We start from the raw sequence: 23,273 nt of genomic DNA on the forward strand, positions 1-23,273 counted from the left end.
AAACATAGGCAAGCACAAGCGCGACTGAATGGGAGGTGACATCGCCACGGCAGCTGTGACAGACGGCAGCGCACAAAGCTTGGCATGGCACAACAAAAGGCAAAGATCCCGTTACAGCCTTAGCAGACTGTTGGGGCAAGCGCTGTTAGCGAGTAGCACCGATGAAGGCCTGCACGGCACACAAGAGGGTGGGGGACCTCAGTGGCGATGATTGTACATCGCACCGGGTACTCATTTGAGGCTGAGTCGACCTAGGGGAGGCCCACGACTGGGTTCATATAATTGTCCCATTCAGTCGAGACAACATGTCAGGTTCACTATGACACTCAACGGAGTGGGTCACATGGTCTTCACCATATTCACGATTGCACCACACAACCAAATAATTTTACAGCAACCCAACTTCTATGCATCTCCGTTGAACTTCGTTCGCACCGTACGTAGCCGACCTTGCTCATCGGAGGCGCGGAGATACATAATCGGGAGATGCAACTTCAAGGAGATGCATAATCAGCTTTTAAATTCCGGGTGCCAATTGCCGCTGCTGCCGTTTGCAGTCAGGAACGGGAACCCTAGGTTACCAGGGTCACAGTACAGGGCGTGGCCTGTGACCAGGCAATCGACGCCACCGCACACGAAGATTCCCCGGTTTAGCCGCCCAGCCACCTTCGTCTGCTCGGTGCAACGTCAACACACCGTGCCGAGTACTCGCATTGAGCGCAATCGACCAGACATACAAAGACAAAGATCCCCCGTAGAGACTCAACAGACTGTATGGGCAAGGGCTGTTATCAAGTTGCACCTATGAACACTGGCACGGCACACCAGGGGGTTGGTGGGCAGCACCACGCCTAGCCACCTTTGTCTCCCTAGTCGCGATGTTTACACATTGCACCAGGCACTCATTTTAGGGCGAGTCGACCGAGGGGAAACCCAGGACCGGTACAGGCAATCGCCACTGGTGTTGGCCGTAAAGCGAGTATCGAACTCGCATGCTCACACACCACGTCACGAAAGCTTGCCACAAACGAACCACAAAGCCTCGTCCATCTCGTCAGGGAACACAAACCACCACGCCAACTCCTGTCGTCATCCTCGCACTGGCTTTTTGGCTGTCCATCCAACAAAGACGGTGGCCACCGCATCATCGCGGCGCTTTCGGACGCGCTCCTGCGGCCATCTGGAACGCTCTTCCTTCCGATATCAAGGAAGCTACTGGAGCTACGCACTTTTAAATCTAGATCAGTGGTTCTTCACCTTTATTGCAGCCTGCACCCCGTTGGTTCTCAGAAAGGGCATCTCCCACCCCAGGTTAAGAACCCCTGATCTAGATTGAAAACGAATTTCTTTAAAACTGCTCCGATTAGCACGGTTGGCCTAGGTACGGTGCGAAAGAAGTTCAACACACGCACACAGTTCAGAGCTTGGACCTCTCTGCTCCACGCTGTGAGCACCGCAAGGGGAGGGACGCGCAGCGGCGGTGGCCGCAAGGCGACGTGGTGGGCGCAGCGGCGGCAGGAGGAATGGGCCAAGGGTAAAGGCGGCAAGCCCAGCTACGGCGCATCCTTCCGGCGGCTTCTCAAGCCGCTCGCGACGCCCTCCCCTGGGTCTGCCGACAGCCGACACCGGAGCGCCGCATTTTAATTTTTAACGAAGCTCCATGACAAGATACGGGCAACGCACACGCGCAGCCGCAATCTAATTGCGCTCGAGCGCTTAAGGAGAGGGACGGCAATAAAACAACGGCCTTGCCGGTTGCGCGCGGGGGTAACGATGCACCCGTAATACAGGTTACTTGGGTTAGATCGCGTAAAGAATATATTCACGCGATCTAACCCAAAAAACCTGAATTATGGATATTGGTCGCGAAAGCCGACGTGTTAAACTAACCTTACTATTTGTCTGTGTCGGGTGGTGGTGGGTTTATCGACACATTTATATTTACGCGATCTAACCCAAAAATAACTATTATGAATAATACTGATCGCAAAAGCGTTTAAGTGTTTAGCTGACGAAACTGTTACGGAACCCGTCGTCAAAACATAAACGAGCGAGGAGACCGCAAAGAGGAATTTGATTGGTAAATCGCGAACAGTAATCCTGAAAGATCGAGATGTAACCATAAGCGCAACGCACACATTAGAAGAGGAGGAGGGTGGGTACGGAGAACAACGCTTTCCCCTAAGGTCATTCACAGTAGCAGTGGAAGATATTTTCTGGACGTGGGAGACTTGGTTTAAAGGAGGGGAAAAAATGTACACAGAGCAAAGTAACCAACTTAGATTTGTTGACGACAGTCATGTTAACAAGCAATGATCGTTAACCGAAGGAAATTTACCGAAGAGCAAAACAAAGGCGGCTGCAGAGTTGGGCTCAACATAAACATGGGAAAAACAAAAGCCATGGGCAACAGAGGTTTGCTCAACAAAGGAAAATAATTGGAGAGGAAACTGGAAAATACGGCACAATATTCACAAATCGGGGGCGATCATTGACATGAAATTAAGATCGCAAGAACAGGATGAGAGTTATTTGGAAAAAACATTACTTTGATCATGGACAAAAGCAGCAGCACCATCACGCGCGATGTCGAGAGCGTACCCGATCGGTGCGTCGATTCACGCGCACCGACGTGCGTACTACGACTGCGTGACGGCCGCCGCCGTTCGCGTGCGGGCAGCCAGGGGACCAATGGCGCGGCGGTGCCGGGCGGCCCTGGCCGTCGTCGTTGCCCTGCACGTGCTGGAGGAGGCTGCCACGTGGCACTCTGCGGCTACGAAGGGCCGACGTCCACTCGTAATATAAACATCGACAAGCGTACGCGTCCGTTTATTTCATTAGTTCCCTTGCGTACCTGGTGTTCTGTGCAAAAGTCACGTGTAAAAAGCATTCGCTAAATGAATAAATCAATAAAAACTGTGCATATTTCTTGCCGAGACAGACGCAACAGAAAACAGACACGGGTCGTAACAAACACACGTTAGACGTCGTATCGACCGTTAGGGAAATTAATTTGGCGCCGGGGGGGGGGGGGATGGAAGGACGCGTCGGATGCACGGCGGCGAAGGCAGTGGCGATCGCGCGAGAGGCCAGATCGCCCGTGTGAAGCCGGAGCGATTGGATTGACTCGTGAGCAGGAGGGAGACGGAGCGAGGCATTGCAAGACCCTCGAGGGCGCGAGAGAAAGCGTTCGTTCGGCGGCGCACCGACCAAGCCCGACGACGATGGGAGACGGATGGGAAACGTGGGAGAGGGAGAGACGGTTACGACGAGACCGAGTCGATGCGCGCGAGCCCCCGGGAGAGCAGCTGCTCAGGTGGATGGACGCGCTGCCGGCGGACGTGGTGGGGGGAGGATCGACAAAAATCGCGCTCACGTATAATTTCGATTGCAGCAAAGGCATTTGCCTCGCGTCGTTGAGCATTGATGTCACCACCACCGTCAACTTTCAACGTTGGTGAACACCGCCGCACGTGATTCGTCACCACCGTGATAGAAATTACCCACGAGGGCAACCGACAAGGAACCGAGAACATCTTTTAAATCCCAATTTTGTATTTGTTCGCTCCAGGCCGTAGACATCCCGTGAATGTAAAAAATCCCAACCCCACCCCTCGCCCCAACCCTGCCCCCCCTAAACTTAGCACGGTGGTAAATTCCAAGCGCGGAACCACCCCTCCCCAGTAAACTCGCGCACCCCGCTGCCAATCTCTTTGAGCCAAAGGCACGCGTGGCATTTACTATTTTTCAAATATTAGCCACACAGCGTTTCCTAACTCCGGTGACAGACACGAGGCCCCCGCGCCTCTAGCTGTACCCTGACCCCGCGGGATCGCGTGACGACGCCGCCGACAATCGTCTCTGGCTGGCATGGACAAGGTAGGCCACAGTTCAAGAGATAGACTCGCGCACACTGAAACTAAACTAACAAAAGCTATTTTATTTACCAGGTAAGACCCACTGAGCTATTAGCTCTGTTTTCAGACGCGACCTGGCTATTACAAACGAGAGGTCAAGTGGCTTGTTCATGTCAGAATCCAGAACGATGTGTATTGATACTGGAGGAATCCGATGAGCTATAAAGCTCTTTCTCACGGATGTCCCGTGTGGGAATTTATAGCAGCCAAATACCCTAAACGCATGTTCATTCTAAATGTGGAGGGAAAAACCAGAGAACCCGGAGAAAAATCCACGCGATCACAGGGAGAACACGCAAACTCCAAATATACAGCAGGCGTCGGGGTCGGGGTCGAACCCACGACCTCCTGCATACCAGGCGAGAGAGATAACAGCTCCGAGCCACCACGGCACCCTTTAAGGAGGGCTGGTCCCCTTAAAGCAAACAGCCTGGACCATTTGGTTACTTTTTAATTAATTGTGCATTCATGCTTTTTGTTAATGAGAACGCCTTTCTAATTCCCACGATACATGCACGAACGCACCGCCTGGGATGGTTGGCCGATTTATTTTTAATTTAATTGTACGTGCTTGTGATGTTTGGATAAGAAATGGCTCCCCTACTTTGGGTCGTTTCGTTTGAGCAATTTTTTTACACGCAAGAAGATTCCAGGAGGAGGAGAGGAATTCGCACGCTTGCGACAGAATACCACCACCACCACACAGTAGTCGAGGTCACCAACCTACCTTCTGGACCGTTGCCTACGGGACAGCACCTTGTTGTCATGGAGATGCGTGCCTCCCACAGGCCGACATCCAAGTCTCCACCAAACAAAGCACAATCAACGACATTATAACGTGAGCGTGCAAAACACTGCCCCCCCCCCCTTCCTTGCTCACCTGGCTATCAATTCCGACTCGCCCAGCGACGGAACAAGGCCCGTTATTTTTATTCAACGCAGCCTCTGAAGCGAGTGCGTCGTGATCGGCTGTCTGCTGACCAGCTGAGCCAGTGACTGAGGGCCATCCCACATTCTTATGGCAGGGCCTGGTACGTGCTCGAGCCGAGCCACGCAACAGGAGCTCACAATACCCACCGACTGAGAGCGGCAGAGATTTTCAAGGTTGGTGTATGTGTGTGTGTATATTCTTCGTGGTTCCCAGGATGATGATTTGATGATGCTGCTGCTGCTGTTAAAATGAACGAGTCGACATCCCGGACAGTATTTCAACACAAACCCCTTGTACAGTTAACTCGTGATTATTAGTTGGGGGGGGGGGGGGCGGATAATCTGGGTTGCAGATTAACTGTGCTCAGGGGGAGGGGAGATTTAAAAAACCCCAAGAATATTAGAAAACCCTCATTAGCACCTCTGAGGTGCGCGCACATACACAACAACAACAACAACCGCCATTCGCCACTAAGTGGCGGTGACATCACCACGACGCTTGTGCCAGGCCATGTGCACCTTGAGGCCACGTGAAGTGTCGAACGCCCGCTGGCAGGAGGTCACGGGGCAGACCCAGGTGCCACGGGTCGACTGACCGAGATGACCGAGATGACTGACTGATGCACCACCTGTGCCCCCTACTGTGCCAACTTGCTGTGCTTTAGCCACCCGGCGCTCTGCTCGTTGTTGTGAGCGTCGCTCCTCCGCATACACACACACACAGACACACACACACAGACACACACACACAGACACACACACGGCTGCTTTCATTATCAGCTGCTTCTCACTCACGACTCAGTGACCGCGTGACCTCAAGCAAAGGCAGCGAAAGCCCAAGCAACGTGCCACATCGCCACCACCGTGCCACGCAAAGTGAACACAACGCTTCTGCACGGCCTCGCTTACATGTTCTGAACGTTCCATGGTTTTTCGTGATCCAGGCCACCCCTCCCCTTCTTCCCCCCCCCCACCGTCTCACATTAACCCAGAAAATCGAAAGTTGATTTAAGTGACAGCTCCACTGTTTCCCCCCCCAACGGAGCCGTATCCTGACCGCATCCTGACCCTTACTCCGCGCGACAACGGTTGCAGTCATTTTAAGATCTGCCAGCAGAGCCGTTGATGAAACGATTCAATAATTTGATCAAATCGGATTTACGACCAAATTATCGATCGCAAAATCACGGCGTGCATTATCCAATCCCGGTTCAACCGCGAGGACCGAACGTGACCGTTTGAAGCGCTCCTTCGGTTGAGCGGGAGGGGAGGGGAGGCACCTGCGGTCTGAAATCAAAAGATGAAACGGCGATCCACGACCCAGGTCGTCGCTGGTGCCAGCAAACCGCGCCGTCCGTCTTCCAGAAGGGGCACGCTTTTTACAGCTTGCACGTGACTTCAAAGGTCTGCTTTTAGATTTAGGGCGCCACGGTGCACAGATGTTAACTACCTCGCCTGGTATACAGGAAGTCGTGGGTTCGATCCCGACCCTGACGCCTGTTGTATATTTCGAGTGTGCGCGTCTCTCTCTCTCCCCATGGTCGCGTGGATTACTCCGGGTCCTCCGGTTTTTTCTTCCACATTCGGAAAACACGCGTTCAGAGTATTTAGCTGCTAGACATTTCCACGCGATAAGCCACTTCGTTGAGCTATCATATGCCAGGATGCTTCCGTAAAATATCTACAGAGCTCAGTCGGGCCCGACCTGGCAAAATTAAAAAAATTGTTTAGTTTATAGTTTTACCCAAGACGACGTGGCATGAAACATCTCCGTTCATCTCGGACTTGTTTCCACTCGAATGCTCGCTTGCCTCAATCCTCTACACTCGCACCACCCACACACCCGCCGACTTTTCTTGAGGAACACAACCCTGCCACTTTCTCATACAAACTTTCAAGTTGCTCATCCTATCATGCCGTTCAATTTTCAACCATTTGGCTATCTATACTCAATGGCCGCACCGATAGATAGATAGATTTTTCCCAGCTGCTCTGGTAAAGTCTAGCTCTGATCTGTACATTAAGATGCACCTCCTGCCTTAAAGACCTCTCTGAACAAAAGCTGACATCTGCACCATCCCAAGGGGTTCCTTGCATTCTGTCAAAACATGTTTTACGAACGCAAACACATATACTCACATACAACACTTTTTCGTGTCAATAACTATGGAAATTTTACTAAAGATGGAAATCCCTCTAGCAATCGAAATCCGTATCGAGAACGTATCCAAATGCCCGGTGGTTTTTAATGCATGTATCCAAACTCATATGTAATGCAAGAGTAATAAGGGCATGTTTGCCCAATGTAATCCCTCGAACATGAAATGTGCAGCGTCAAGTCAGGGGATACTGCCATTTGGCGGGTTGACCACACGCAGTCAGGGAAGCAATGAAGACGACGAGAAGACGTGGAAATTCACCCACTTGAAAAATACAAACAGTTATTTCGCACCCAACCGCTGGCAAATGTTACGGCAATTGTTCGTTCGATGGTCTGGTGAGAGTCGCGGGGGCAGCAGCGTGTTGAGTAGTAGCGGTGCGACAGACTCCAGCACTACATTACTATACACTACTATAACTATACACTACACTATACACTACAATACACAGACTCGCTCTTCCTCGTGAATTCCCAGGTGTTCCCAGGCCAACCGAGAGACGTCGTCTCACTGCCAGCGTGTCCTGGGTCGGCTCCAGGGGTCTTCACCCAGTGGGACGTGCTGCTGCCCGGAAGAGTTCCAGGGGGAGTCTACTTACCGGGTGCCCGAACCACCTCAACTGGCTCCTCTCGATCTGGGAGGAGCAGCGGCTCGACTCAGAGACTCTCCTGATTTCCATCTATTTTCTGAGAATGAATCGCTTTCAGTCGCGGGTGATTTGTCGTACGCGGAGACTTCATCAAAGAAAAGCGACTGCAAAAAGAAAATCGACGTGACCTTGGCCGCATAATGCAACGTACTTACTTTATGATTTCTATCAACAACAAGGAATCTAAACTGGTGTAAAAAAAACGCTGATCCAGCGATGTAAGTACGAGTTAGCAATCGGCTCGGTGAAATAAAACCCCACCCACAAGTGAGCTGTGACTACATGTGCAGTCAGAGGCCTCTCACATTCCTGCACACACAAAGACAAAGATCCCCTGTACAGCCTTTAACAGACTGTTTGGTCAACTGCTGTTAGCGAGGAACGCCTATGAAGGCCGGCACGACACTCGAGTGGGTGGGCAGGTGGCCAACACCACTGCGATGTTTACCAGTGGCGATGTTTACACACCGCACCAGGTTATCTTTTCAGGCTGAGTCGACCTCGGGGAGGACCAGGACCGGTTCAGATAAACCCTACTGGCGTTAGTGGCCGTGAGCCGGAATCGAACCCGGGTCGCGAGGTTCGTAGCGCAGCGCGCCAACCGCTACACTGCCGCTCCCCACACATTCCTGCACACACACACACATGCGCGTGCGCACACGTGGTGCTGCTGCCCGGTTTCAGGTTGCTTCGCGGCCGCAAAGTTCGCAAACACTCCCCAGAGAGGCCAAGGCATTGCCCGCGCTCCATCGGTCGGGTTTCAAGCAGCCTCACCAGCAAAAATCGCGGCTCAGGTCGTCAAGACAACGCGCAATAAACAGTGGTCGCGGATTAGTTCAATGTGAGAAGAGCCGCTCGCAAAGCGTAGCTTTCTAATCCCAGATGGCAAGGTCAACTCGGCCGCGGTGCCACCACCACGACCGTCGTCATCATCGTCGTCCATCGACCCACCCCGTCCGGGGCCTACAAAACGAGCACCACCCGCGCCACTCCTTCGGGGGACGTCACCGGCTCGCGGCGATTCAGAACATAGTGGCCCCCACCAGAGGAATGTGGATAAGCGCCTGACCAATGCTAAATTGAGTTTGGCGAAAGCTTTGCCCCCGCTCCACCCCCCCATCATAGGAATGTGTCATTTCCACAGTGGCTGTGGGCACCAACGCCTCAATGCTCACCGGAGCAAGGCATCATCGTCATCATCACCCTCGACTGCGCTGAACAAGGCTTCTTGGAAGACGAGCCGGTCACAAAGGGCAGCCTTGACACGAAGCGCGACGCCGATGGCCTCGGACCACGCGGCCGAGAAGCAAAGGACTCGCCGCTCGTCTCGTGGGCGAGTGGCAGGAAGCCTTCGGCACGAAACGAATCAACAGCCCCTGGGTTTCGTTCGTCATCCCCCGCACGCCAACATTTCACTTCCGAATCATCACCAGCTGCCGAACGTGGATTTGGATGCTTTGGAAGCCAGCACGCCGGGGGTCAATGTATTGTTTTCCGAATAACCGTGTGGTAAAAATTACTGGATTCCAGTTACTCCATAACGCAGTTACAATCACGGGACTTTTGCAAGTAATTTTTATCAACTGTATTAAAATACACTGTAATTTGATTTAGTTTTATATATTCGTAATGATGCACTCTATATTTTTCTCTGTGTATTCAAATGTCCGTGACACACTAATACCATCACAAGCAGCCTCTTCCTCCAGGAGTCGTGATGACCGAGTGAAGCTGTTACGGTTATAAAGATTGAGACTGATGATCAGCATCCACCTTACATCACATGGCACATTTTTGCCAAGATCGCAACACGAACTTTCCGTAGGAATTACCAAGCTGGCAATGGCAGGAAACCGAGGAGTCGAATGATGCAAGCATAAACACAAAGCCCGTGGGCGAGTGTCCGCTCCACCGCAGGCTTTAGCAGCCACCACTCATGTGCTGCAGGGTTCTCCAAGGAGTTCTCAACCGGGCGTCTCCGGCAGTAAAAGCGTCAACAGGCACCGTGGACACATCACAGGAGAAGCGATCGCGGGGTGGACCAACGTGGACAACTCCGAACGGACCTCGCAAGGCAAGTCGGCAGATCAAGACCCAAGCTGGCCACGTGGCGGTGGGTGCTCCGTGAACCAGAGAGCCGGGACTACCGCGGCGAGAGGCAGACAACGCGCCAAACCTGCCCACCCCCTCGGGGGAAGAGGCCCCTTGCACCATCGCAAGCTCTCGCAACAGGCAACCTGCGAGCGAGCGAGCGGCGTAATGTGCTCACGACTGGAAGGACTTTTCACTTTGGTGGACGGTCACGGATCGAAGAATAACATGAAAGACTGTCGTGTCCTGCCTGCTACGGGTGTACAAAGTGCCAAAGTGTTTGGAAAACAAAGGACAACCCGTGCAAGATGTGAACCATACAACGCTCCGCACCGTCGCAAAGAGACAGGGTTACCCACTGACCAGACAGAGCTACGTGCTTGACCTTCAGGGTGTCGCCGACGGAGAAAAGCATCCAGACAACTCGCAGCGACAATGCCTTGCGGGCACCCTTTTCATAGCCCGCACCTAGCGGCGTGCGGTTGGGTGGGTCAGATGTTAAAAATAAAAACCATGCCAACTGGATCGGCGCAAATTCCAATTTTGGATCGCGAGCGACGCCCAGATAATGCCCACACATCCGATGAATGCCACGAGCTATTATTAAGTTGCAATTTGGTTGAATTACATGCATGCACCACGTATTTATACCCTCGTACGCGAGCGCTAATCAATACCAGAGGCGGTGACCAGTGTCTGTTTGTTGGTGAATAACCCAGCAGTCAGCTTGTTTGCCACGGTGGACACGTTAAAGCAGCTGGCTGTTCAATTGCCAACAGAGACATTTGCTAAAACTGAACACAAAATGTACGAAGCTGGTGAGTGTTGGATTAATCATCACTGCGAATGTTAAAAACTTTGCATCATCATCATTTTCAAGGCGTGACGGGGCATGCCTCTTAGTCAAGTGACACACGGCGAAGGGAGTTTGGAGGCAGGAAAGCAACGAGGAATCTGGCTACATTTGGAGACGGTAAAATAAATAGGATTCTTGATTTTTTTTTTACCCTATACAGGCAGTCCCCGGGTTACGGAAGGGTTAGGTTCCCGAGAACGATCCGTAACCCGAATTCTACGCATGTAGGAAACTGAACAACTTTCCCCAAAATCAACGATGAATTCCACTTACCTTAGTCTCAGTGAAACTCGAGCGAGGCGTAAGGGGGCTGTGCCTGCCTTACGCCTCGCTCCACGGTATGCCGTCCGCAACCTCACCACGCTGCACTACTTGCACCTACGTAAATAATGCAAAGATTTCCGCGTCATTGAATTTTTTTACGTGATTTATGGGAGCATTTTCTGTAAAGTCGGATTTCGGGTCTTCCGGAACCCGGGGACTGACTGTTTGTGTACGATAAAACTGAAATAGATCATTTGCCACACCTGCAAACATCATTCTTGAGATATTTCTGCACAAGCAAATGAGTTGTTACAGAATCAACAATGTTGGCCCAATGTGTTAAACCCGACATCGTGATCACATTCCAAACGATTGGCAAGGGACGTGTACAATTTGTTTTAATCAGCGCAAGTGTTACGTAACTCGGCTCGACACACACTCTCTCTTGCACAAACTTATAGCAAACAGCAGTGACATCTCAGCGGATCTATAGGATGTCAATACACACCATACCACATAACAGCAGATGCATCATTTTCATATCAAATCCCATAAAACTCAAGTAGATCATCTACCCCCCACACACACACAGAAGACAAAGAATATTTGTTTTAATTGACACGCACAACACTGCAAACCGGGTTATAAACCCCTAAGGGCGTCGCGCTCCAGAGATTCACATCACGCATGTCAGGCCCCATCACATCACGGCGTCGATGATGATGAAGATGATGGTGGTGGTGGTGTTGGTGATGACGATGGTGGTGGTGTTGGTGATGATGATGGTGGTGGTGATGGTGAAGATGATGGTGGTGGTGATGATGATGAAGATGATGGTGGTGGTGATGATGAAGATGATGGTGGTGGTGATGAAGATGATGGTGGTGGTGATGATGAAGATGATGGTGGTGGTGATGATGAAGATGATGGTGGTGATGATGATGATGATGACAAAGATGATGGTGGTGGTGGTGGTGATGATGATGATGGTGGTGATGATGGTGGTGATGCTGCTCAAGCAGCCGAGGTGCAGACAACGGCCTCCGGAGCCACGACCTGACCGCCTAAACAGGGCACATTCATTATTTAAACGATGCACTGTATGTGTGTGTGGGTTATAGCGGGGAGCGCACACACTGCCAGCGCAATTCGCTCCCTTCTTTCCCACTGTTGGAATGGATGGATGCTCTGCCCCGGCCACGTCCAAGCCCTTTCCACGGATTTCACACTGCTCTCTCTGCAAGATCCCTGCCTGTCCAAATACACATTCCTCCACGTGCTTTCTTTTTATTAATAAATAATTTTTACGACAGATTTCTTCCCTTATATGCTGATATCGGAGTAATGAGAGGCACGGGGAGGCGGGGGGGGGGACTTAAATTCTGGAACACTTTCCAAGTTACAAAAAACTATGTTGACAACCGTGTCAGGATCGGTCCCTTGTAGCCAACTTGTGTTGGCATGTTTCCGTGGCTCTGTAAGTAACTAAACTATTTCTAGTTTATCAGGTAAGGACCACTGAGCTATACGGATGTTTTTCAGAAGCGACCTGGCCACGAACCAAGTGGCTTATCACGTGGACATTTATCGCAGCCAAATACTCTAAACGCGTGTTTCCAAATGTGGAGGGAAAAACCGGAGGACCGGGAAAAAATTAATGCGACCACGGAGAGAGAGACACGCAAACTCCAAGATATACATCAGGCGTCAGGGTCGGGATCGGACCCACGACCTCCTGTATACCATGCGCGGTAGTTAACATCTCACACCGCACACGTCAGCCATGCAATTCATTTGTTAATTTTGGCGCTCGAAACTGCGCCCAGCTCATATTTAAAAAGCCAAAACTTACGCGAGTCTTCTGTGAGCAGGCCAAATCCACAGAAGGCGTTAACATTTCCAGATCCAGTGCACAGTGGCATAAAATACTTCGAGTGGCATTTTTGTCCCATCGTTTGTCGTGTCGAACAAGATAAAATTAACAATCCACTTGGGGGTTTTTTTTTTTTAGAAACTGACCCTTGCTTTAACCATGGTCAGGGGCGTGTATTTTAGCTCGCCAATGTAACGGTGCTGGCTCAAGGCTACGCTAAGGGCATCATGAGGCCTCGAGCCATCCGGGAAATTTCCCCAGTGTGCGTTTACTGTGGCTGCGGCCTGCTCTGTGAGAGAATGACTGAGCCACACCCCGTACGTTTCTTCTTGTCCTACCAAAACCTATCCGCGTTTTGAAGTGACACGGTTATTTAATAGCATTGCCTGGAGAAATAAAGCAATGTTACCACCTCACCCGAGAATGGAAGCATCACTTGGTGGGATGACACCCAATGTTGCGGTTGTTGTTGTTGTGTTGTTAAAACTGGGAGTAAAATGAGTCCCATATCCTATGATGGAATGGGTCACATAATAGGAATGCTCCTCCATTCTTCAGTGGGGCAATGGTGGTTTACCATGGACCATATAAACTAAACTATTTCATATTTTACCAGGTAAGACCCACTGTGCTATATAGTTATTTTTCAGAAGCAACCTGGCCACAAATTATAGCTCAATGAAGTGGCTTTTTACGTGGACATTTATAACAGCCACATACTCTAAAACACGTGTTTCTAAATGGGGAGGTAAAAACCGGAGAACGAAAAATCCACGCGACCACGTGGATAACATGCAAGCTCCAAATACATGAGCGTCAGGGTTGGGATTGAACCCATGACCTCCTGCATAGCAGGTGATGTAGTTAACATCTCGCCACCGTGGCATCCTCAAAAACCACAGCCCCACAAGAAATCGTTCATTGGAGTGCAGGAGATACAAAGTGCCTCCAAGATGCCATCAATTGGCTCAAAAGACTCAACCTAATATCTAAAAAGTTTAGATTCTTTGGTACATTCAGCCATACGCGAAAAGAATAAGGAATGCAAAATTCCTAAACCTTGTTGATGGCCAACAATGAGCAATACATTTGTGCATCCGAGCAAAGGAACCAAGCCATTGTTTTGTTGCTGTATAATTCTATACTCGTGAGACACGCTCACTGGGTGGGAAGATTGAGGCTTGGCAAGTGCTTATCACCACAGTGCTTGACAGGTTACACATGACGTGCCTGACAGCTGTGTGAATGCCCCAGTACTAGATAATGTGTGCATATGTTTACACTTGAGTGGACCACTGAAATGTTGGGAAATTGGACATAAACGAAACTATTAAACTCAGCAACTTTTTATTTTACCAGGTAAGACTCATCGAGCTATGTACCCGAAACTCATGTTTCTAAATGTGGAGGGAAAAAAACCGGAAGACCGGGAGAAAGATCCACGCAATCGGGGAGAGAGAACATGCAAACTCCAAGTATACAGGCGTCAGGGTCGGGATGGAACACACGACTTCCTGCATACCGGGCGAGGTAGTTAACATCTTGCCACCGTGGCGAGTTGACAACTTCCAAATGACAAGTTGTCCAAATGTCATGCATAAGTGAAACCGTGTAAAGTGCATAATCCATAGCATGCTGCGTGAGAATCTGAAATACACTACTCTGTAAATATTGCACGGGCAAAAAATGTTAATAGGTGAATTGGAACACCACTCAAATAAAAGTCGAGTGCACAGCAGTTTAAATTACAAATCGTTGCAGCACCAGGGGGCGCAAATGGATTTGTTATAATATTTGGAGATGGATGACCCTATGCATTGTTGTATACTTGACTGTCATTCCAGAGGTTTAAAGGCAAGCTAGCAACCTCATTGTTGTACACCGGTATAATATGAACTCCGTTTAAAAGGAAGCCACAATTTTCAATGTCCGTTCGTTCCGGCAGGAATGTAGCATGAACACAGGAGAGTGCACCTCCCTGGAAGGGTAACCACTCGAACCACAATGCCCTCGCCACCAACAGCAATTTACCCTGGCGCCTGGTCCGTACAACACGCAGGATTAATAATAGTAAATCAAACCTATGACCCGTTGCACACCACGGAGTATAAGTGTGTGTGTGTATGAACCTTCTACGCACGTACATAGCCAAACCGCGCTAATCGGAGGTGCGGGGGAAGGATAACAAATCTGAACACAAAAAGCACGGTTGCCTACGTACGGTGCGAAAGAAGTTCAACATACATACAAAAGGGCAGGCAGGGCAAGAAGGGCAGGCAGGGCAAGATGACCGGGAAAGGGAATGGATGTGATGTCAAAAGTCCCCAAGATGGACAAAGAGGGCACGGCTCAAGATGAACAGCTGCAATAATGAAGGAGCACCATGGCAGGAAGGGGAGACTGAATGGCTGGGACAATATAATTGGGGGATGACAAGGGAGGGAAGTGGGCGAGAGAAGGAAGATGCAAGCAGGAATAAGCCACACGGATCAGCCTCTGTTTTCAAAGGGAGGAGGGGGGGAAGAGGAGGGGATTCAGAGTGGGAGTGGCTACACATGGGTCACGTGATTCATGTGAGGTCTGAGCTAATATTGCTGTGTAGATGTAGATCCCGCGTCGCCTGGCCCCCCCAGGCAACGCCTGTGTTTTGTCTCACCCCAACACTGCGGAAGTTTTGTGCGTTGCCTATTGCAAAGCTCCAATTTGTGCAAGGTTGTTTTAAACGCTGTAATCAACGAAAGCGTTCGTGCGATTGACAACGGCACATTCCCAAGGGCTGCGTTTCAATTGCTATAATGTAATCACAATGTTTAAAAAAAATAAAAGGTAGGCCCATTGCTCTCACGACACTGTCTGTGGTTACCAAGCCAGTGTTAACATACCACGTGCATAGGGCAGGGGCAAGTATGTCCGTATGCTCACATACACCGTCGTCTTCACAGGGGTAACTGAGCAAGCCTCACCAGCTGCTGTCAATTTATTCCAGAGGCGATGACGTGCGACTGCGCATGGCAACGAGTCAGCCCCTCAACAGTTGTGGAGTCGCCCACATGCCACACGGTAATCAGAACCAGAATTAATACTAAAAGGAGGAATCCGATGAGCTATAAAGCTCTTTTTCAAATATGTCCAAGTAGGGGCACGAGGTAAGAACGCCACAACAACAAACAAAACAAAAACACGATGGTAGTGCAAAGTACAGGAGAGGTAAACAAGTCACCCAAACACAAACAAATACAACAACTAAACCATCCCCGTCCTACCAGGCGAAGCCCACTGAGGCATCATAACGAACACCAGGGTGGACTTCACTGGATGGGACAGCCATCCGACACACAGACTTCCACATATACAATATACCCCCCACGCCATATCGTCTTTAACAGACTGTTGGGGCAAGTGCTGTTAGCGAGCACCTATTAAGGCCGGCACGGCACACGAGGGGGCTTGTTGGCTAGCACCCACGCCAGGTACTTTTTAATGCCGAGTCGCCCTAGGGGAGGTCCAAACCCGGTTCAGACATTCGTCACCGATGTGTAGATGTAAGACCCGGGTTCGATATCGAACCCGGGACTCCCATCTACACACTCGCATACACAGACTCGCTCACTCAGCCCGACACATACCTTGCACACAGTCACCGCACTCACATAATGACTCAGAGGCATACTGACAAGTCCCACACACATACAAACTGACACACACAGACTGACACACACACACAGAGACTGACACACACACACAGAGACTGACACACACACACAGACACTGACACTCACACACAGACAGACTGACACTCACACACAGACAGACTGACACTCACACAGACTGACACACCGCCCTGACACTCACACAGACTGACACTCACACAGTGATGACTCACAGAGACAAAGATCCCCCGTGTCGCCTTAACAGACTTTTGGGGCACATGCTGTTAGCGAGTAGCACCTGGGGTGGGGGGAGGTGGCCAGAACCACGCCCGACCGCCTTTGTCTCCCCAGTTAGTGTTGTTTACACACCGCACCGGCTACTCACTTAGGGCTGAGTCGACTTAGGGGCAGGCCCGGCGTGACTCACAAAGACACTCCAACACCACTACCCCGCCGTTTGCCACCAAGCCTGTGCCAGGCTAGGTGCACTCCGAGGCTGTCGCGTGAAGTGTCGCGGGCTCGCTGCTGACAGGAGGAGGTCTCGGGACAGACCCAGGTGGTGCCATGGGTTGGCCGACTGAATTGACCGGCAGCTGCACCACCACCAGCTGTTACCCCCTTACTGTGCCAACACACAAAAACACTACACCCACACACATACACCCACACACAGACACCCACACACAGACACCCACACAGTCACACACAGACACCCACACACAGACATCCACACACAGACACACACATACACAGACACCCACACACTCACACACAGACACCCACACACAGACACACAGACACTCACACACAGATACTTACACAGATACTCACACAGACACACACTCAGACACACACTCAGACACTCACACAGACACACACACAGACACACACACAGACACACACAGACAACCACACACAGACACACACACAGACAACCACACACAGACACACACACAGACACACACACAGCCACTCACACAGACAACCACACACAGACACACACACAGACACTCACACAGACAACCACACACAGACACACACACAGACACTCACACAGACAACCACACACAGACACACACACAGACAACCACACCCCACCCCCCACACGCCGCGCGTCCCGACCCTCGGCCTCAGCGGGGTGACGGCAACGACGCCTCGGGAGTGAGACGCGAACACCGCCCCCGTGAAGACGACGCCGCGAGGCAGCAGCAGAAGCAGCAGGAGCAAGAGGAGGCGGCATTACGGACCACAACTTCCGTGGTTTAGCAACCCAACCTGTAAACCGCATAGCCCGGTTGGGCGAATTTTGTTTTAAGGATCTGTAAACTTTTAAAAAGGTTGTTTTAAATCGTCGTCGTCACCACCACCATCATCATCATCACCTGAGTGCTCTTTCAGACATCCACTGCAGGCCCTTGACGAATCGTCAGAGGGAGGCACCTTTAGCCGATAAGACATTATCAGCGTGATGGAAGCCGCCACACATTTTTAAACCATTTGTTGGGTTGACAGCAGCGCGATGATGGACGATGATGATGACGATGATGATGGATGATGATGGGGGTTGGTGTTGTCACTCTTCGTGTAGTGTCAGGGGGCCGCACTAAAGGCCACCAGGGGGGCTCGCCATTGCCCCCCCCCCCTTGCAATGAAGAACGCTGCACGACATCGTCTCATGCCCGCCTGTCTCCACGCGCTACGCACGCCGTACAGATGGATACCGTAAGATTCCAAGCCGTGTTCTCACCCCCCACCACCACACCCGCCTAACCCCAGCCATGGCACGGTTAAGGCAGACGGGGGTGGTGGTGGAGAAGGTGGTGGTGGTGTGAGTGGTGGAGGTGGTGAGTGGTGGTGGTGAGTGGTGGTGAGTGGTGGTGGTGAGTGGTGGAGGTGGTGAGTGGTGGTGGTGATGAGTATTCACGCAGAAAGACGAAGCTGTGCTCGGCCCTCGGAGATCACGAAGCCCTGAATCCACACTCCTCCAGCTGACCTACACTGAGCTCCACTACTCCACACGGAGCTCCACCACACTAGGCTGAGCTCCACCACTCTACACGGAGCTCCACCACACTAGGGTGAGCTCCACTACTCCACACGGAGCTCCACTACTCTACACGGAGCTCCACCACTCTAGGGTGAGCTCCACCACTCTACACGGAGCTCCACCACACGAGACGACGCTACACACGACTACTCGTCCCACACACCCCCCCACCACACTTCCACCACACTCGCTTGAGCCGCCAACGAAAGTCTGAGCCCCCCCCAACCACACAGCGGATTTACACTCCTCCAGCACGGAGCTCTCAACTCCAACACACGCGGGGGGTCCGTGCGCTACACAACAACACTCCCACAGCACACCAACCACCAACACTTCCACCACACCAACACCACCACTTCCACCACACCAACACCACCACTGCCACCACACCAACCACCAACACTGCCACCACACCAACACTGCCACCCCACCACCCCAACACTGCCACCACAGCACAACACACCAACACTTCCACCACCACACCACACCAACGCTGCCACCACCACACCACACCAACACTGCCACCACCACACCACACCAACACTGCCACCACCACCACCACCCCACCACACCAACACTGCCACCCCACCATCCCAACACTGCCACAGCACAACACACCAACCACCAACCCTGCCACCACACCACCACTGCCACCACACCACACTCCAACACTGCCACCACCACCCCACCATAGCACCACACCAACCACCAACACTGCCACCCCACCACCCCACCACTGCCACCACACCAACCACCAACACTGCCACCCCACCACCCCACCACCGCCACCACACCACAACACTGCCACCACCCCACCATAGCACCACACCAACCACCAACACTGCCACCCCACTACCCCACCACTGCCACCACACCACACAACAACACTACCACCCCACCACACCGACACTGCCACCACACCACACAACAACACTGCCACCCCACCACACCGACACTGCCACCACACCACACAACAACACTGCCACCCCACCACTGCCACCACACCACACAACAACACTGCCACCCCACCACAACGACACTGCCACCGCACCACACCGACACTGCCACCGCTCCGCCGAGCGTCTCCCCCAACCGCATCCACCCCCAGCTCCTTCCCCTTCCTACTCCGCGATGGGCGCGGCGGTCGCGAGCGGCGAAGGCACTCACGTCGGTCGCGGCGACGACGACGAGGGACGACGAGGAGCGGGACGACGAGGAGGACGACGAGGACGACGAGCGAGGCGGTGTCAGGAACGCGGCGTTCACTTCCCCCCTCCCGGACGACGCGAAGACGACGACGACGACGCTGCCGCTGCTCGCTCGACCGACAGTGCGAGCGACGTTTCGCGACTCTCCCCCTCCCTCTCTCTCCCGCGCGCGCCTTCTTTCTCAGAACTCCTCCTCCTGCTGCTGCTGCTCCCGCCTCCTCCTCCTCCTCCTGCGCCGCCTCCTCCTCCTCGACGTCGACGACGTCGCCCCTTTCCCTCCGCCTCGAGCCCGTCACGGCGGTAGGAGTGGGGAGGGGGGGAATCGATTCTCGCCGCTGATGTCGCGCTCACGATTCGATTCCTCGTGTTGACAGTTTTGACGTGGAGTGGGTAGCGAGCACGCCGAGGCGAGAGGCGCTGTGGGGGGGGCGAGTGGCGTGGGGAGCTTGGGGGTAGGGGGTCTACCCTCTCACAGGGAACCCGCTGCTACCCTATCCTCACTCACAGTCGTGGGGATATCCACGTGGAGATTGGGGGTGGGGGGTGGGGGTAGGGGGTGAGGGTCTTACTCTCTCACAGGGAACCCGCTGCTACCCTATCCTCACTCACAGTCGTGGGATATTCACATAGAGCTTGGGTGGAGGGTGGGGGTCTTACTCTCTCACAGGGAACCCGCTGCTACCCTATCCTCACTCACAGTCGTGGGATATTCACATAGAGCTTGGGTGGGGGGTGGGGGTCTTACTCTCTCACAGGGAACCCGCTGCTACCCGACCCTCACTCACATTCGTGGGGATATTCAGATGCTCGGTGTGGGTCTACTCTCTCTCTCTCACACAGGGGGCTGCTGCTGCTGCTGCCTTATCCAGACTCCCAGTGGAGGGACATTCAAATACTCGATGGAGAGGGGGGGTCTAACTCTCTCACAGGGGGGCTGCTTCCTTATCCCAACTCCCAGCGATAGAAACATAAAAAAGATTGATTACCGAAAGAACAAAAGAGTGATTACCCTCAAATTATACAATTTTGGATTGCGCATAACATCTCTTACGACTGTGAACACTTGGCAGGACCCTCCTGAAAAACAAAGGCTTCACAGACACTTCTGCAAAATTATTCTCGGTTTTTCTCGTGATTTACAGGCCACTGGCTAAACAAGCGAATTTACTGGGTGCCTGAGGAAAGTGTTGAATTCCAGTTGTCTGCTCATGCAGCATCACGAAGAACCTGTGTATAAAGTACTGCTAAAATAATGTAAAGTACATCGTGTTAATTTCAGTTTAAAATGCTGAAATTGGAAGAAGGCAGCGGCGAACATCGCCTAATTCCCACTGTTCACTACACTATTCACGTTCCGCTCTGCAGTGCAACGCGTTGTTGTGTGGAATCGAACGAGATCTGGATGATTTTGAAAAATGCACCACGGCTGAGTGATTTATACACGTTTTGTGCGTTGTTTGAACCGTATCCTTTTCCAGCCTGTACTATTATTCTGCTATAATAAACACGTTTCCTCGTTATTCACAGATTTGTATTCTTGTTGACAGTAACCAAGCCAATGTGCCCCCTAGTGTGGAAGTGGGGACTTCCCATTTATGGTTCCCAGAAGCAGACCGTGCAGCAGTGACCATTGGTGACTTATATACTGGACAGACGAGGCCAAAACCGGTCCACAGATGCCTCTTGCTGCATTACTGCTGCTGCTGTCAGTCAGTCACATTTTGAGTCTGAACTTAGACAAGAAAACCACAGTGCGCTTCTTCAGACTGCACTTGTGTTGCGATCGAAACGTCATGGTTTTTGTTTTTTTTATTTAATTTGTATTACTGAAAGAACCAAGAATAAGTCGACATTATAGACTGCCAGTACGCTCACTCAGTTTAATAACCATTGCTACAGTCTACATTATAGACTGCCAGTACACTCACTCCGCTTAATAACCAGGCTACAGTCTACATTATAGACTACCAGTACGCTCACCGAGGTTAAAAACCAAGCTACAGTCTACATTATAGACTGCCAGTACACTCACCAAACTTAATAACCAGGCTACTATAGACTGCCAGTACTCACTCCGATTAAGAACCAGGCTACATTCTACATTAGCGTTTATTTATTATTTTTATTCACTTTATTTTTTATAATCTTTTCTTCTATCTACGTGACTTTACCGAAAGAACCAACGAATATGAATTCCTGCAGTCACGAAAAGTTTTAAGTCAAAATTGAAGTTCGCTTCTGTGCAGCGTGCTCAAAGTGGTGGGGGTGGGTGGGGGAGTTGATTCGAGAATCGATTCCCGCCGCGTGAATGTCTGCATCGATTACGTAATTCGGAGGTCCATCAAACACGCGCGCCATCAGGATTAAATGCGTGTGTACTCTGGGCCACAGCGCTAATCGCGTCGCCTGTTGTATGGGCTCATTTGAAGGTATTTTTTTTTTAATTAACGAATGTATTCATTAAAAAAAAATTCGCCTACAAAAATGCTCAGCAGCCGGTGCAGTTTGTGTGCAGTGGGAAATGCAAGGCGCGCCAGCCAATCGGAGGGCGCGTTGCTAAAGGCGGGCGGGAAGCAACAGCCAATGACGGGCGGCGAGACTGAGGAGTGGTGAGGGGGGGTTCGAGTGGTGCCACGCTCATCAGCACGCCGGTAGCCCCACGTTCGTGGACTTTCGTGTGGCCCCTGACGTTCGGACCCTCAACACATGACACACAGTGACCCCCCCCCCCATCATTTATTCCAGGATGTTTCTGTTACGCGTCGTCGCTTTAAGATGGTCTGTGTTCATATGTTGTTGCGGTTGCACCCGACTTAAGAGCCGCGTGGCTCACAGGGCAATACCTAATAAATGAAACTTGAAAACGTGATCATCGTCGTGCTGCTGTCAAACCCCAACGATGGTTTCAAAATGTGTGGCGGCAGCCCTCACACTTAGACAACTCACTGGCAATGAAGCGTAAAGGGGGATATGGAATACAGTAACATAAACAGAGCACATGCTTGGGACCAATTTTTGTTAACGAACAAATATTAATTGCTGAAATGTAACATCGAGCAATTTCAGCGTGAAAGCAGCAAAAAAAGTGTTGATTTCTAGATCATTTCACAAATGGTCGCCATTAGGTGACAATGATGGGACCATACATCACAGCAGAGATATAATCTTACATTTTATGGCATCAGACTCTGTCTCGGATGAAGAGAAGTTCCTTATCGCTATAAGGGACGATGGCCAATGGTGATGAATGACGCCAGTGGCAGCCAAAGAAATGACATCCACAGAGATAACGGAGCTACGAAATAGCCTCGTGTGCAGGCGTGAGTTGTATTTATTACATTGGCGTGGGGAGGTCTTCATCCAGCACCGGATTGCCCACGGACAATGACGATGATTAACTGTTGGATACATTCCCAAGTACAATGAACATCCTGTCGCTAGACGGGATGAGACCAATGGGTTGCGGTCGTTTTCGACAATAGCCCACGGCCGATGATAACACGTTCAGGGTTAGCCACCGCCAATTACTGCTCAGCATCGAGAAGGGAGATTCACTCAATGTAGTAGTATGCCACATCTCTGGTGGATACTCATGCCACTTATTTCACACGCTCTGTAGCGTCCACTTG

At 51.5% G+C, this 23,273-nt stretch overlaps 1 protein-coding gene across 1 annotated transcript in view; it reads right to left on the reverse strand.

Annotated features, from left to right (window-relative positions):
* LOC144942243 (protein kinase C and casein kinase substrate in neurons protein 2-like) overlaps positions 1 to 19,861 on the reverse strand; it is a 56,641-nt gene extending 36,780 nt beyond the window's left edge. The window contains exon 1 of the mRNA XM_078868989.1: positions 19,604 to 19,861. The gene's annotated coding sequence lies outside the window, so the exon portion shown is untranslated. The remainder of the gene's footprint in view (positions 1 to 19,603) is intronic.
* Between the last annotated feature and the right edge of the window lie 3,412 nt (positions 19,862 to 23,273).

The sequence above is a fragment of the Lampetra fluviatilis genome, chromosome 27, assembly GCF_964198595.1.
Source record: "Lampetra fluviatilis chromosome 27, kcLamFluv1.1, whole genome shotgun sequence".
Lineage (NCBI taxonomy): Eukaryota > Metazoa > Chordata > Hyperoartia > Petromyzontiformes > Petromyzontidae > Lampetra > Lampetra fluviatilis.